Consider the following 15,515-nt stretch of genomic DNA (forward strand, 5'->3'; position numbering starts at 1 on the left):
AGGTAGTACGTATGGCCCAGTACATCACTAGGGCCAAGCTTCCTGCCATGCAGGACCTATATACTAGGCAGTGTCAGAGGAAAGCCCAAAAAATTGTCAAAGACTCCAGTCACCCAGGTCATAGACTGTTTTCTCTGCTACCGCACGGCAAGCGCCAAGTCTAGAACCAAAAGGCTTCTCAACAGCTTCTACCCCAAGCCAGAAAACTGCTGAACAAGTAATCAGATGGCCACCGGATTATTTACATTGACACCCCCCTACCCCACCCCATTTGACTTTTACACTGCAGCTACTTGCTGTTTATTATCTATGCAGTCACTTCACCCATACCTACATGTACAAATTACCTCAACAAATTACCTCAACTAATTACCTCAACTAACCCGCACATTGACTCTGTACCGGTACCCCCTGTATATACTGTAGCCTCGCTATTGTTATTTTGTGTTACTTTTTATTATTTTATATAGTTTATTTGGTAAATATTTTCTTAACTCTTTCTTGAACTGCACTGTTGGTTAAGGGCTTGTAAGTAAGCATTTCACGGTAAGGTCTACACTTGTTGTATTCGGCGCAGGTGTCAAATAAAGTTTGATTTGAAACCTGAATGCACTCCTGAGTCCTTTCTGAGCACTCCAAGACTGCATTGTGTTTCTCTGAATTGCCTTGTCAAAGCCTAACACTGTACTATCACATTCTATAACTTAGGTAGTCATGTTGGCAATAGAACAAGCTTTCAAATGATGCCCACCTGACCCAGATTGTGATTTATAATGGGACGTTTTGTATTGCGTAAAACAAAAACAGTGATTATGTGATGACGGAGATGCAGGGTTGTGTTCAAAACAACTACAAGTGTGCTTGCCCTAGCTCCTCGACGGCACAGCTAGGAGAGCTCAAACAAGCCCCTTATAGTTGAAGACTCATAAAAAAAAAATGAAATCACTTAGGAAGTGTGCACACGTTGGAGAGGTGTGTGTGTCCACTTGGAGACACCAGTTAGTCCTCTCACTCAAATTCTTGCAATTGTTTTGTCTTATGTTGCACCTACCCCACATTTTCCAGGAATATTCTGCATCCAGAGTATTTTCAGATTTTGCTATCAACAAATGTGACAAAAAGTACAGTGAACTTGAAATGCCCATAAAATCAACAGTGTAATGTTTAGATTCAGTCTTGAGTCAGGTGAACAGTTGTGTCGTCAACTTCGGTCTAATACGTTTCCCATAATCTCCAAACTGTTCCCTTCCAATTGCTACCATGCTTATGCATTTCATATTTCTTTTGTGAGAAACATTTCAATGTAGCCCTATCCATATAGGCCAATTCCCATGAGTGTAAAGGGTTAAAGGTACGCCACTGTATTCCTTGGGTTGGGTTTATTTCAATAATGCCCACAGCCGGCAACACCTTAGTAATCATCAATTCAGAGCTCAGCTGCATGCAACCCGATTGTGATGCCCATGGTAAATTTGGTTTCACTTTGGATATCACTATAGGGCTAGTTATCGACGATAGGTAAATTACACAATGGAAATGGGACAATATTTTTTTAAATGTCAGCAGTTCATATACAAATATTGAAAGCATTAAATGAGAAGTAAAAGGTGTGCATTATGAAAATGTTTTCCCATGTAAATTATTGACGGTCCCTAACTAGCCCCACAAAGAGGCAATACAAGGTCAAACCAATTTTCCCACGGTCTGGCTTCAGCCAGTCCCACTGTCTGGCTTCAGCCAGTCCCACTGTCTGGCTGAAGCTAATTGGCAAAAGGAGTTGGCTAGCTTGCTAGTTAGCCTAGGCTACTTCCAGCCTGGTTAGACTGTTTCAAGTTATCTAGAATGGTGAGTGACTGTAACTGTACACATGTACAGCTTAGGCAGAGCGAATGTACAAACACGTCCTACGTGCAAACACACACACACAAGAGAAAACCACATCAAAGCACACCTCCAAGACCCTAATCTCCTTCTCAGTTGCATTTCTTAATCAAGTGGATTGAAACTGTGGATAAATCAGTCAGTTTAAGTGTAAATGAGCAATATGAAGAATGGTACTGTTGGTATAGATATTACTATGTGTGGATTGTTGTAGCATATAGAGAAACTAAATTGGTGTGAGAACATTGTGGGTCATGAATGGTGCTACATAGTACTGGTGTTGTGTGAGAGGCATTTTGTGTTGGTGCTGCCTGGGATCAGCCACTTTTCAGCCCAACATTGCCTGAGATAGATTACAGCTGACACAAAGTCAATACTAACCACACACATGTACATTTACTCGTGCACACACGCACACACACGAACACACACAGAGGCACGTTGTTTATGCACAATTTTTCTCCTATAGATTACTTTAATCCAGATGGACAGGAATGGTACACGCCTTCTACACCCACTTTCTATCCCACTCTCTCTCTCTCTCTCTATACCCCTCTCTCTCTTTCACACTCCCTCCATCTTTATCTCGCTGCCTGTCCTCCACCACCCCCCCCCCCCTCTCTCTCTCTGTCTTTCTCTTGTTAGCGGTTAAACTCAATCTGTCCTTGTCCGGTCTAATCAAAGTCTCCACAATTTCAATTTCAGCTGTTATTATGTGGGGGGGCACTGACTGCGTTCTTTGTCTTTTTGTGATATCTTTAGGGCGAGAGAAGGCAAAGAGGTGTTTCCTGCATAACTTATTCCCTTAGCTGAGCTGGATGACGGTAAATAAGCCCCGGGGCCTGTGGCAACACCCTCAGCTCAGTTCAGTGCACACTCAGGGTTACACAGCATAGTCATAGAGTGAACTCTTACCACTGCACAGTACTGCTGCCCAATACTAATACGTGACCAGACTTGATTTTTGCATTCCTGTTTGCAAGGGATTTAGTATTTATTTGGAAGTTAAGTAGCAACGGTAGTTTTTGGTACTTACTTTAATGAGTTCAACACTATCTGATGACAAATGGTAATGGTGCTTGTTTTAATGGGTGTCAGAAAAGAAGAGTTATTCATACAGTATGATGTAATTGCCATTTCCCTACGTAACTTCTGATGAAAGGAGTAAGTATTTTACAGCTTGATGTTAGATGGTCCCTCACCCTGAATGTGGTCTATGGGCAAGGAAAAACTGTAATCCATGGTTACATTTTCTTTATTCAGCCATTACTAACTTCAGCTAACTTTACCATCTGCTAGCTAAAAACCAATGAAAGTGATGGGGGCATGTGAGCATGTTTTAAAAAATCATGTCCAAATGACCTGAAATCAAATCCATATTTGGTTTCATGTTAATTGAAGGTGATTTTGCTTTTAACAAATACAACATAATCAAATGCCCCCGTCACTTCCACAGATTTTTTTGTTTTGCTAGCGGTGGCTAAAGTTAGCTGAAGTTTGCAATGGCTGTTTAAAGAACTGAACCATTAACCATACAGTTTCATATGGCTCATAGACTACTTTCAGGGTGTGGAGCCATCTTTCATCAAATTGTAAAATAGTGAACTAATCTTTTAAATACCAGGGACTAGCAAACGTATAGCCATACCAGCATTACCATAACAGACCCCTTCTATCAAATTTATATCAGCATGTTAAATGTGAAACCAGAGGGAAAAGAACTCTGGACCACTTATACTCCACACACAGAGACGCATACCAAGCTCTCCCCCGCCCTCCATTTGGCAAATCTGACCATAATTCCATCCTCCTAATTCCTGTTTACAATAAAAAATTAAAGCAGGAAGCACCAGTGACTAGATCAATAAAAAAAGTGGTCAGATGAAGCAGACCTAAGCTACAGGACTGTTTTGCTAGCACAGACTGGAATATGTTCCAGGACTCCTCCGATGGCATTGAGGAGTACACCACATCTGTCATTGGTTTCATCAACACGTGCTTCGACGATGTCATCCCCACAGTGACCGTACGTACATACCAGAAGCCATGGATTACAGCCAGCATCCGCACTGACATAAAGGCTAGAGGGGTCGCTTTCAAGGGAAGCACAGCTGAGAGCTGCCCAGTGACACGAGCCTACCAGACGAGCTAAACTGCTTCTATGCTCGCTTCGAGGAAAATAACACTGAAACATACATGAGAGCATCAGCTGTACTGGAAGACTGTGTGATCACGCACTCCGTAGCTGATGTGAGTAAAACCTTTAGCCAGGTCAACATTCACAAGGTCGCAGGGCCAAATGGATAACCAGGACGTGTACTGCGAGCATACGCTGACCAACTAGTGTTGCGGTGAATCAGAATTAGTTGGGTAACATAGATAAGATGTTTTATTTTCATAATATGCTTACGTGAGATACTTGTCATTAGAATGTTTCCCTTTGGACTATAGGGTTGGCAGTTGCAGTTATCCCTCCTCAGCTAGGGCTCAGTCACTTGGTGCCCAGAGAGGGGAGAGGTCAGGCTTGTCTTCATATGTGAATGTATCTGTTAAACCATGTGGTGCTATGCAGAATATCAGAAGGGGAGGAGGACAGAATGGAACATTGTCTTCTTATGGGAATGTCTCTGTAACTATTCCTAAACCATGTGAAGGGATGGCGTGATAATGGGGAACCAGTTAGTTATCTCCACAATGTCTGTACGCCAGTCACTCCCTCCTTTTCCCATTGGGGGGAGGAGTATGGCAGTGTCTGGAACCATTGTATGTCCCCTCTGATGTTGCCCTTATCATGACCTAGTATATGACCTAGAGGCTCACTCCCCTCAGTGATCTTGTCCAGAAGTGGGGTGTTCTTGAGATGTGAGTATCTAGAATTGACAATTGATATATGCCATTGGATGAGTTGGTGTTTTGGTACTATGAAGTACCAAAAAGAGATTAGAGCCTCGTTTTAGAGACCAAACTGAACGATAATTTATAGCGAATGCTGTCTGGCTATGGGATACACCTCTCTCAAGTAAAAGTCTTTCTTTGTGAACAGTTCCTATTATCGGTGGTTTGTCATGTCGACTAGGGGGTGGATCTTTGCTATAAAATATCTCAGTTGCCATTATGTTGACCACTCTCAACTTTTCATTAGAGATCCTGAAATGTTGAAAGTCAAATGCTATTGCAAAAGCTTAATTATTGTTAAAGGTGAAGTTTAAGTATAACTCTGACTGGTGTGTGGTTTGCTCTGTCATCATTTGGTAATACAGGAAATTGCCACGACACTAGCAAGTGTCTTCACTGACATTTTTAACCTCTCTCTGTCCAAGTCTGTAATACCAACATGTTTTAAGCAGACCACCATATGCCCAAGAACACTAAGATAACCTGCCTAAATGACTACCGACCCGTAGCACTCACATCTGAAGCCATGAAGTGCTATAAAAAGCTGGTCATGGCTCACATCAACACCATCAACCAAGAAACCCTAGACCCACTCCAACTTGCATACCGCCTCAACAGATCCACAGATGATTCAATCTCTATTGCACTCCACACTGCCCTTTCCCACCTGGACAAAAGGAACACCTATGTGAGAATGCTATTCATTGACTACAGCTCAGCGCTCAACACCACAGTGCCCTCAAACCTCATCAATAAGCTAAGGTCCCTGGGACTAAAAAAAACCTCCCTCTGCAACTGGATCCTGGACTTTCTGACGGGCCGCCTCCAGGTAGTAAGGGTAGGTAACAACACATCCGCCATGCTGATCCTCAACGCGGGCCCCTCAGGGGTGTGTGTTCAGCCCCCTCCTATACTTCCTGTTCACTGATGACTGCACGGCCAGGCACGACTCCAACACCATCATTCAATTTGCAGATGACACAACAGTGGTAGGCCTGATAACCGACAACGAGACAACCACGAGGTCAGAGACATGGTCGTGTGGTGCCAGGACCACAACCTCTCCCTCAATATGATCAAGACAAAGGAGATTATTGTGGACTACAGGAATAAGAGGACATAGCATGGCCCCATTCTCATCGACGGGATTGCATTGGAGCAGGTTGAGAGCCAACAAACGAACATGGTCCAAGCACACCAAGACAGTCGTGAAGCGGACATGACAAAACCTATTCCCATCTCAGGAGACTGAAAAGATTTGGCATGGGTCCTCAGATCCTCAAAAGGTTTTACAGCTGCACCAGGCATCACTGCCTGGTATGGCAACTGCTCGGCCTCTGACCGCAAGGTACGACATGCGGTAGTGTGAACGGCCCAGTACATCACTGGGGCCAAGCTTCCCGCCATCCAGGACCTCTATACCAGGGGGTGTCAAAGAAAGGCCCTAAAAATTTTCAAAGACTCCAGCCACCCTAGTCATAGACTGTTCTCTCTGCTACTGCACGGCAAGCGGTACCGGAGCGCCAACTCTAGGTCCAAGAGGTTTCTAAACAGCTTCTACACCCAAGCCATAAGACTCCTGAACATCTAGTCAAATGGCCACCCAGACTATTTGCATTGCCCCCCCTCCCCTCTCCACACCACTGCCACTCTCTGTCATCTATGTACCTCAACTAACCGGTGCCCCGCACATTGACTCTATTCCGGCACCCCCCTGTATATATTGTTATTTTTTTACTGCTGCTCTTTAATTAGTTGTTACTTTTGTCTCTTAACTGTTGGTTAGGGGCTCGTAAGTAAACATTTCACTGTAAGGTCTACTACACCTGTTGTATTCGGCGCATATGACTAATACAATTTGATTTGATTACCGCCACTAAAGCTATCAGGGCTACTGTACCCTAATATCACTGTGTGTTTGGCCAAAGGCCACATTTCCTCTGATCCATTCAAAGAGAATGATAATCTGATTTATGCATTCTGCATTTCTTTTAGATATCTGCATGATTCTGGATGCTTTCCATCTACTGTATCCTGCAGCTCAGTTAGGAGCTCCAGCTTGGAGACTTATTTTATGGACAGAAAATTAAGCCACCAAACCACAAACATCAATCCCTTCACTTCTAATTGTGTTTTTTCCTTTTGAGCAAAAAAATCCTCAAAGATTATGGAACGGACCCAAATCTTTGCTGTTGCATAAGGCTGTAATCTGATGCATCTTGGGCATTCTCATTATCAAACAGTGGAATATAGGAATTTATTCTCCCTCTGTTCCTAAACTAATCGGATATGCTTACGCATGGATACTGGCGTCCTGGTCCGTGGATGCTATTTGCTAAGAGGTATTTTAGGCATTGTGACGCAACAAGGGCTGTTCATGGACAAATTTGAAAATCCACGGAAATTGGTTGGACAAATCCAAGGTGATCTTTGCTCATTGTTTTGCCCAGAGACTGACAGACACAAGCTGGGTGTCGACTCTTTCCCTAGGTTTTATTCCATAATACAGTACACTCTGAAAATAGACACAAAGGTTATTTTTAAATCTTGTTTGTCATGGCTAAAGAATTTTTTAAATCTCCAATAAAACACCAAGCTTAAAAACAGGATTGCATATGGTTTACTCGTGACAAAATCACTTATTAGTAATTATAGCCTCCCAAGTGGTTCAGCTGTCTAAGACACTGCATCACAGTGCTAGAGGCGTAACTACAGACCCGGGTTCGATCCCAGGCTGTGTCGCAGCCAGCTGCGACCGGGAGACCCATGAGGCGGCACACAATTGGCACAGCGTCGTCCGGGTTAGGGGAGGGTTTGGCCGGCCGGGATATCCTTGTCCCATTGCGCTCTAGCGACTCCTTGTGGTGGGCCGGGCGCATGCACGCTGACTTCGGACGCCAGTTGTATAGCGTTTCTTCCGACATATTGGTGCGGCTGGCCTCCAGGTTAAGCGAGCAGTGTGTCAAGAAGCAGTGCAGCTTAGCAGGGTGGTGTCTTGGAGGACCCATGGCTCTCGACCTTTGCCTCTCCCGAGTCCGTACGGGAGTTGCAGCGATGGGACAAGACTGTAACTACCAATTGGGGAGATAAAGGGGTAAAAAAAATGTAAACGTTGTAATTATTGTGCAGATGTGATGGCAATCAACACGGCCTATTCAATGTACAGTAGTTTGCTATTAAAAAGTATTACTGTCAGATCTGACTGTGCTTATAGTGATGCTTTATTTTGTCATAAGGGAAAAGAAGGGCTTAACTTGTAGAAATAAATACTTTTTCTATTGACCGTGGTCTCTTACCTCTCAACCTCATGGTATCCCTTCTCCCTCTCTCTCGCTCCCTTCTTCTCTCTCTCCCTCTCTGACCCCTGTCGCAGTCAGTAAAGATCTGATGGGAGGCTACCTAACACCGCTCAGTCTGATCAGGTGTTGTCCAGTAAGCGACTTTAGGGCCCTCATCTCTTGCGGTCAGCTAAATGCTATCCTACGCTGGATCTCACCACGTTCCCTGGTCTCCTGCTCGCCGATAGGGTCCCAGATTTGTGACCCGCAGCACTTTTCCAGAGTACAGTCGATTGGCCCTACTGATGCCTATTAATGCTTTACTACGACCCACCTCTGCGCCAGAAGACATCTGGGACTATACTACACTTCCTGTCTGTCTGGCTGTCAACATGCACTAACTGCAGATCAAACACTCCTCTTTAGCTTTGGTTCATATTACTGTCTCATTCTCATCTTGCCCAGGTGTCATTGGCCAGGTTGTAGGTGTGTGTGAGTTTGCATGTGTGTGTGTGTGTGTGTGTGTGTGTGTGTGTGTGTGTGTGTGTGTGAGAGAGCGAGCGAGCGAGCGAGTTAGACAGTGTGTGTGAGGGGAGGAGAGGGTCACTGCTCTATATCCCACCCTTCCCAGGTCAGATTCCTCCTTGGACAAACTAAGGGGGTAATTATTGATTAATCAGCATACTGTACATTAATGCGTTGGATGGATCGGAGAGGGGAGAATCACCGCAGATCACTGGCAGAGAGCTTTCATATAGCGGGCCAGCCAGGCGGCCATCTTAAGAAAGGCCAGGACAGGAAGAGGTGGAGGGAAGGTGGGAGCAGAGGCTGATGCTGCATTTTGCAACTATCACACTGTTGATGGTAATATGACATCTTTAACACTGTACACCTACCACCATTATAGGAAATGTGTATACTGCAAATATTACAGTTTAATGAAAGTGGTAAATGCTTCAAAGTGGCTGCGGATCTGACTGAAACAAAACACAGGTATGCTACAGTTTAACACCATCTGCTCACTATACATAATTCAAAACAACATTGTACATAACTAAAAAGACCTAAATGCATATTCCTTTGAAACTGAGATCAAATGGTTAGCATGAAGATGCTGCATGGATGTTTCACCTGTTAAACTTGGAGGAATTATCATTTACGATTGGCAGTGAGAAATGTGAATGGAGGGTGACCACAAAAATATGTGTGTAAAATAAAGGTAAATAAATACATGCGCAGAACATGATATGGGTCTTCCGGGGGGGGGGGGGGGGACAACAACTATTACCATGCCAATGCTGATGGCTTGATGGTAGAACGCACTTAAAATGGAGGAATGGCGATGGATCACTTACAGTGCCTTGCGAAAGTATTCGGCCCCCTTGAACTTTGCGACCTTTTGCCACATTTCAGGCTTCAAACATAAAGATATAAAACTGTATTTTTTTGTGAAGAATCAACAACAAGTGGGACACAATCATGAAGTGGAACGACATTTATTGGATATTTCAGACTTTTTTTAACAAATCAAAAACTGAAAAATTGGGCGTGCAAAATTATTCAGCCCCCTTAAGTTAATACTTTGTAGTGCCACCTTTTGCTGCGATTACAGCTGTAAGTCGCTTGGGGTATGTCTCTATCAGTTTTGCACATCGAGAGACTGAAATGTTTTCCCATTCCTCCTTGCAAAACAGCTCGAGCTCAGTGAGGTTGGATGGAGAGCATTTGTGAACAGCAGTTTTCAGTTCTTTCCACAGATTCTCGATTGGATTCAGGTCTGGACTTTGACTTGGCCATTCTAACACCTGGATATGTTTATTTTTGAACCATTCCATTGTAGATTTTGCTTTATGTTTTGGATCATTGTCTTGTTGGAAGACAAATCTCCGTCCCAGTCTCAGGTCTCCATCAGGTTTTCTTCCAGAATGGTCCTGTATTTGGCTCCATCCATCTTCCCATCAATTTTAACCATCTTCCCTGTCCCTGCTGAAGAAAAGCAGGCCCAAACCATGATGCTGCCACCACCATGTTTGACAGTGGGGATGGTGTGTTCAGCTGTGTTGCTTTTACGCCAAACATAACGTTTTGCATTGTTGCCAAAAAGTTCAATTTTGGTTTCATCTGACCAGAGCACCTTCTTCCACATGTTTGGTGTGTCTCCCAGGTGGCTTGTGGCAAACTTTAAACAACACTTTTTATGGATATCTTTAAGAAATGGCTTTCTTCTTGCCACTCTTCCATAAAGGCCAGATTTGTGCAATATACGACTGATTGTTGTCCTATGGACAGAGTCTCCCACCTCAGCTGTAGATCTCTGCAGTTCATCCAGAGTGATCATGGGCCTCTTGGCTGCATCTCTGATCAGTCTTCTCCTTGTATGAGCTGAAAGTTTAGAGGGACGGCCAGGTCTTGGTAGATTTGCAGTGGTCTGATACTCCTTCCATTTCAATATTATCGCTTGCACAGTGCTCCTTGGGATGTTTAAAGCTTGGGAAATCATTTTGTATCCAAATCCGGCTTTAAACTTCTTCACAACAGTATCTCGGACCTGCCTGGTGTGTTCCTTGTTCTTCATGATGCTCTCTGCGCTTTTAATGGACCTCTGAGACTATCACAGTGCAGGTGCATTTATACGGAGACTTGATTACACACAGGTGGATTGTATTTATCATCATTAGTCATTTATTTCAACATCGGATCATTCAGAGATCCTCACTGAACTTCTGGAGAGAGTTTGCTGCACTGAAAGTAAAGGGGCTGAATAATTTTGCATGCCCAATTTTTCAGTTTTTGATTTGTTAAAAAAGTTTGAAATATCCAATAAATGTCGTTCCACTTCATGATTGTGTCCCACTTGTTGTTGATTCTTCACAAAAAAATACAGTTTTATATATTTATGTTTGAAGCCTGAAATGTGGCAAAAGGTCGCAAAGTTCAAGGGGGCCGCATACTTTCGCAAGGCACTGTATATAACTCTCTGCACACACCCTAAATGAAAGACACAACCACTGGCATGAAGTGAGTACCCTACAGTGCAGTGAACTCAACTATGAGACATTTAGTGGCCTGAAGCCGTGTTATGCAAACACACAGTCATATGTGAGAGCATCGAAGCTTTCCTGTTGTTTTTCACTGTTGTTTATGATATCGCTCACAGTTGCAAGACCAATGGGTATTACCATAACAAAGCTATGAGGCATGGCAGCAGTGCACTCTGTTGCCACTAGAAGAATGGGAATACAGCACGGTGCTATTTCAGGCCCGTGGAGAGGTTGTTATCATACATTACTCTGGGGCTTTCACACACAGAGACGTGAACATGCACAGCAACTCAAACACACCAATACGGGAGGCAAGCACTCACACACACTCATGGACACACACGCACACATACAGGTAATTGACAAAATAAAGGAAACACCAACATAAAGTGTCTTAGGGCGTTGGAACACCAGGAGCCAGAACAGCTTCAATGCACCTTAGAATAGATTATACAAGTGTCTGGAACTCTATTGTAGGGATGCGACACCATTCTTCCACAAGAAATTCCATCATTTGATGTTTAGTTGATGGTGGTGGAAAACACTGTCTCAGGCGCTGCTGCTGAATCTCCCATAAGTGTTCAATTGGGTTGAGATCTGGTGACTGAGACGGCCATGGCATATGGTTTTCACAACAAGCTCACACAGTCTCACATCAGAATTAGATGTTCATCCGTGTATCTCAAACGTCAAATTTCTAAGTTGCTCCAAACGTCAAATCTCGAAGTGTATGGTTGCTGTATGGTTCCAAGGTTAAGTTTATGCGTTAACGCTGAATTCCTAAGGTTAAGCATTAACTATGAATGTGTCAAGTAAGGGTTAAGGTTTGGGATATAATTGAAACCAAAAATATACAAATGGATTGCGACTTCTGGAACCAGGGGGAGATGCTTATGCCCAAGCAAAACGAAAGCCTACTTGAAGGTAAACGTGATCACTGTTGCCCATAGGGATCTGTTTCCACGTCATCTCCTGACGTCCCCCAGACATGGATGGGCATCGAACACTGACTTGTATCACGGGTGACCTGCCTGGGTTTACATTGTTTTCATGCTCATCAAACCATTCCGTGACCACTCGTGCCCTATGGATTGGGGAATTGTCTTCCCATAGCCATGGTAGCCCAAAAAATGTGCCAGAATAATGACCTGCCCAAAATGTTGATACATAAGCCATGATACATACATTTGATACATAACATAATGTGATGTTAGGTGCTTAATTAGCTCAGGAACCACACCTGTGTGGAAGCACCTGCCTTCAATATACTTTGTATCCTTATCTACTCGTTTCCATTATTTTACCTGTACATACATTAACACACACACACACACACACACACACACACACACACACACACACACACACACACACACACACACACACACACACACACACACACACTCAAGCAGTCTTCCACACTCACATGTAAATAGAGATCTACAAACACTAACACAGACACACAAATAATTAATGTCACACAAAGAGCAGATCGTTTTTTTATCACTTTGTAGCAATTTCCACAAGTACTGCATGTGCTACATTTTCACAACAGATCCCCAGAATGTTTTTTTTTATTCGTTTTTTATTTCACCTTTATTTAACCAGATAGGCCAGTTGAGAACAAGTTCTCATTTATAACTGCGACCTGGCCAAGATAATGCAAAGCAGTGCGACACAAACAACAACACAGTTGAGTTACACACGGAATAAACAAACATACAGTCAATAACACAATAGAAATAAATCTATATACAGTGTGTGCAAATGAGGTAAGATTAGGGAGGTAAGGCAATAAATAGGCTGTAGTGGTAATTACAATTTAGCAATTAAACACTGGAGTGATAGATGTGGCAGAAGATGAATGTGCAAGTAGAGATACTGGGGTGCAAAGGAGCAAAAAATAAATAACAATATGGGGATGTGGTAGTTGGAGGGGCTATTTACAGATGGGCTATGTACAGGTGCAATGATCTGTGAGCTGCTCTGACAGCTGATGCTTAAAGTTAGTGAGGGAGATATGAGTCTCCAGCTTCAGTGATTTTTGCAATTCGTTCCAGTCATTGGCAGCAGAGAACTGGAAGGAAAGGCGGCCAAAGGAAGAATTGGCTTTGGGGGTGACCAGTGAAATACACCTGCTGGACCACGTGCTACTGGTGGGTCCTGCTATGGTGACCAGTGAGCTGAGATAAGGCAGGGCTTTACCTAGCAAAGACTTATAGATGACCTGGAGCCAGTGGGTTTGGCGACGAATATGAAGCGAGGGCCAGCCAACGAGAGCGTACAGGTCGCAATGGTGGGTAGTATATGGGGCTTTGGTGACAAAACGGATTGCACTGTGATAGACTGCATCCAATTTGTTGAGAAGGGTATTGGAGGCTATTTTGTAAATGACATCGCCGAAGTCAAGGATCAGTAGGATAGTCCGTTTTACGAGGGTATGTTTGGAAGCATGAGTGAAGGAAGCTTTGTTTCAAAATAGGAAGGATTCAATTTTGGATTGGAGATGCTTAATGTGAGTCTGGAAGGAGAGTGTACAGTCTATCCAGACACCTAGGTATTTGTAGTTGTCCACATATTCTAAGTCAGAACCGTCCAGAGTAGTGATGCTGGATGGGCGGGCAGGTGTGGGCAGCAATAGGTTGAAGAGCATGCAAAGCGGTGTGGTGACAGTGTTTCCTAGCCTCAGTTCAGTGGCCAGCTGTGAGGAGGTGCTCTTATTCTTAGTTTCACAACTCTAAGCACAAATATCAAAACAGATCATCAGAATGTTTCACAACTCTAAGCACAAATATCAAAACAGATCATCAGAATGTTTCACAACTCTAATCACAAATATCAAAACAGATCATCAGAATGTTTCACAACTCTAAGCACAAATATCAAAACAGATCATCAGAATGTTTCACAACTCTAATCACAAATATCAAAACAGATCATCAGAATGTTTCACAACTCTAAGCACAAATATCAAAACAGATCATCAGAATGTTTCACAACTCTAATCACAAATATCAAAACAGATCATCAGAATGTTTCACAACTCTAAGCACAAATATCAAAACAGATCATCAGAATGTTTCACAACTCTAAGCACAAATATCAAAACAGATCATCGAAGCACATTTTCAGTTGACTGACTACAACAAACTAATTCACAAAGTCACTTGTTCACTGTACCAAATTACTCCCCACAGGGCACATACGTCAGTTCAACGTCTTGTTTTGCTTTACATTTGGTTGAGTTGTCAACTAATGTGAATTCAATGGGAAACCAATAAAAAAATCACCATGTCATTGGATTTAGACGAAGAAAACAAAATACCCTTACGTATCCATTTTTCACATTGATTCAATGTCATCACATACATTCTTGTGTGTGTGTGTGTGTGTGTGGGGGGGGGGGGGGGGGGGGGGGGGTGAAGTGATGTGGAAACAACGTTGATTCAACCAGTTTTTGCCCAGTGGTTCTTTCCATTTGGGTACATAGTCAATCTGAGCATCTGCTTTTCAAATAGCAATATTCACTTTACTTTTCACATGATTTTGTTGTCATTTGTTAACAATAAAATGAACTATCACTTAATCTAACTGCTCAAAACTGATCACTTCTAAACCAAAATTATATAGTCCCTAGTTAACGGATATAGATAACTGCTGAACGCTGTACATTTATATCTTTTTGCCTCATAAATGTATCAATTTGAGTCAATTTATCTTGGAAGGTAAAACCAAATCATACAGTTGAAGTCATAAGTTTACACTTAGGTAGAAGTCATTAAAACTTGTTTTTCAACCACTCCACACATTTCTTGTTAACAAACTATAGTTTTGGCAAGTCAGTTAGGACATCTACTTTGTAATGACACAAGTCATTTGTCCAACAATTGTTTACAGGCCGATTATTTCACTCATAATTCAAATGTTTTTGGCTAAGGTGTATGTAAACTTCCAACTACAACTGTATATTGATGTGGCTGTAATACTACAACATTGTCTATCAGCCAGAATGCATCAATAGGACAAAGTGGAAAGAGTCATTCTATGTGCTACCATTTGGAATTATAGTGTAGTGTAGAATGCACTGATGAAATATCTGGGTTGTATATAACAATATACACAAAATATTAGGAAGGTATTGAGTTGTACCACTTTTGCCCTCAGAACTGCCTCAATTATTTGGGGAATGGCCTCTGCAAGGTGTTGAAAGCTTTCCACAGGGATGCTGGCCCATGTTGACTCCAATGCGTTCCACAGTTGTGTCAAGTTGGCTGGATGTCCTTTGGGTGGTGGACCATTCTTGATACACACGGAAAACTGATGAGCTTCAAAAACCCAGCAGTGCTGCAGTTGTTGATACACTCAAACCGGAGAGCCTTGCACCTACTAGCATATCCGTTCAAAGCCCTTAAATCTTTTG

The 15,515-nt window shown here is 42.9% G+C and overlaps 1 protein-coding gene across 1 annotated transcript in view; it reads right to left on the bottom strand.

The window, feature by feature from the left end:
• Window positions 1-15,515, bottom strand: part of LOC139419558 (fibroblast growth factor 11-like) — a 56,009-nt gene that overhangs the window by 32,558 nt on the left and 7,936 nt on the right. The gene's annotated exons all lie outside the window — the stretch shown is intronic.

This window comes from Oncorhynchus clarkii, chromosome 10 (assembly GCF_045791955.1).
Source record: "Oncorhynchus clarkii lewisi isolate Uvic-CL-2024 chromosome 10, UVic_Ocla_1.0, whole genome shotgun sequence".
NCBI lineage: Eukaryota > Metazoa > Chordata > Actinopteri > Salmoniformes > Salmonidae > Oncorhynchus > Oncorhynchus clarkii.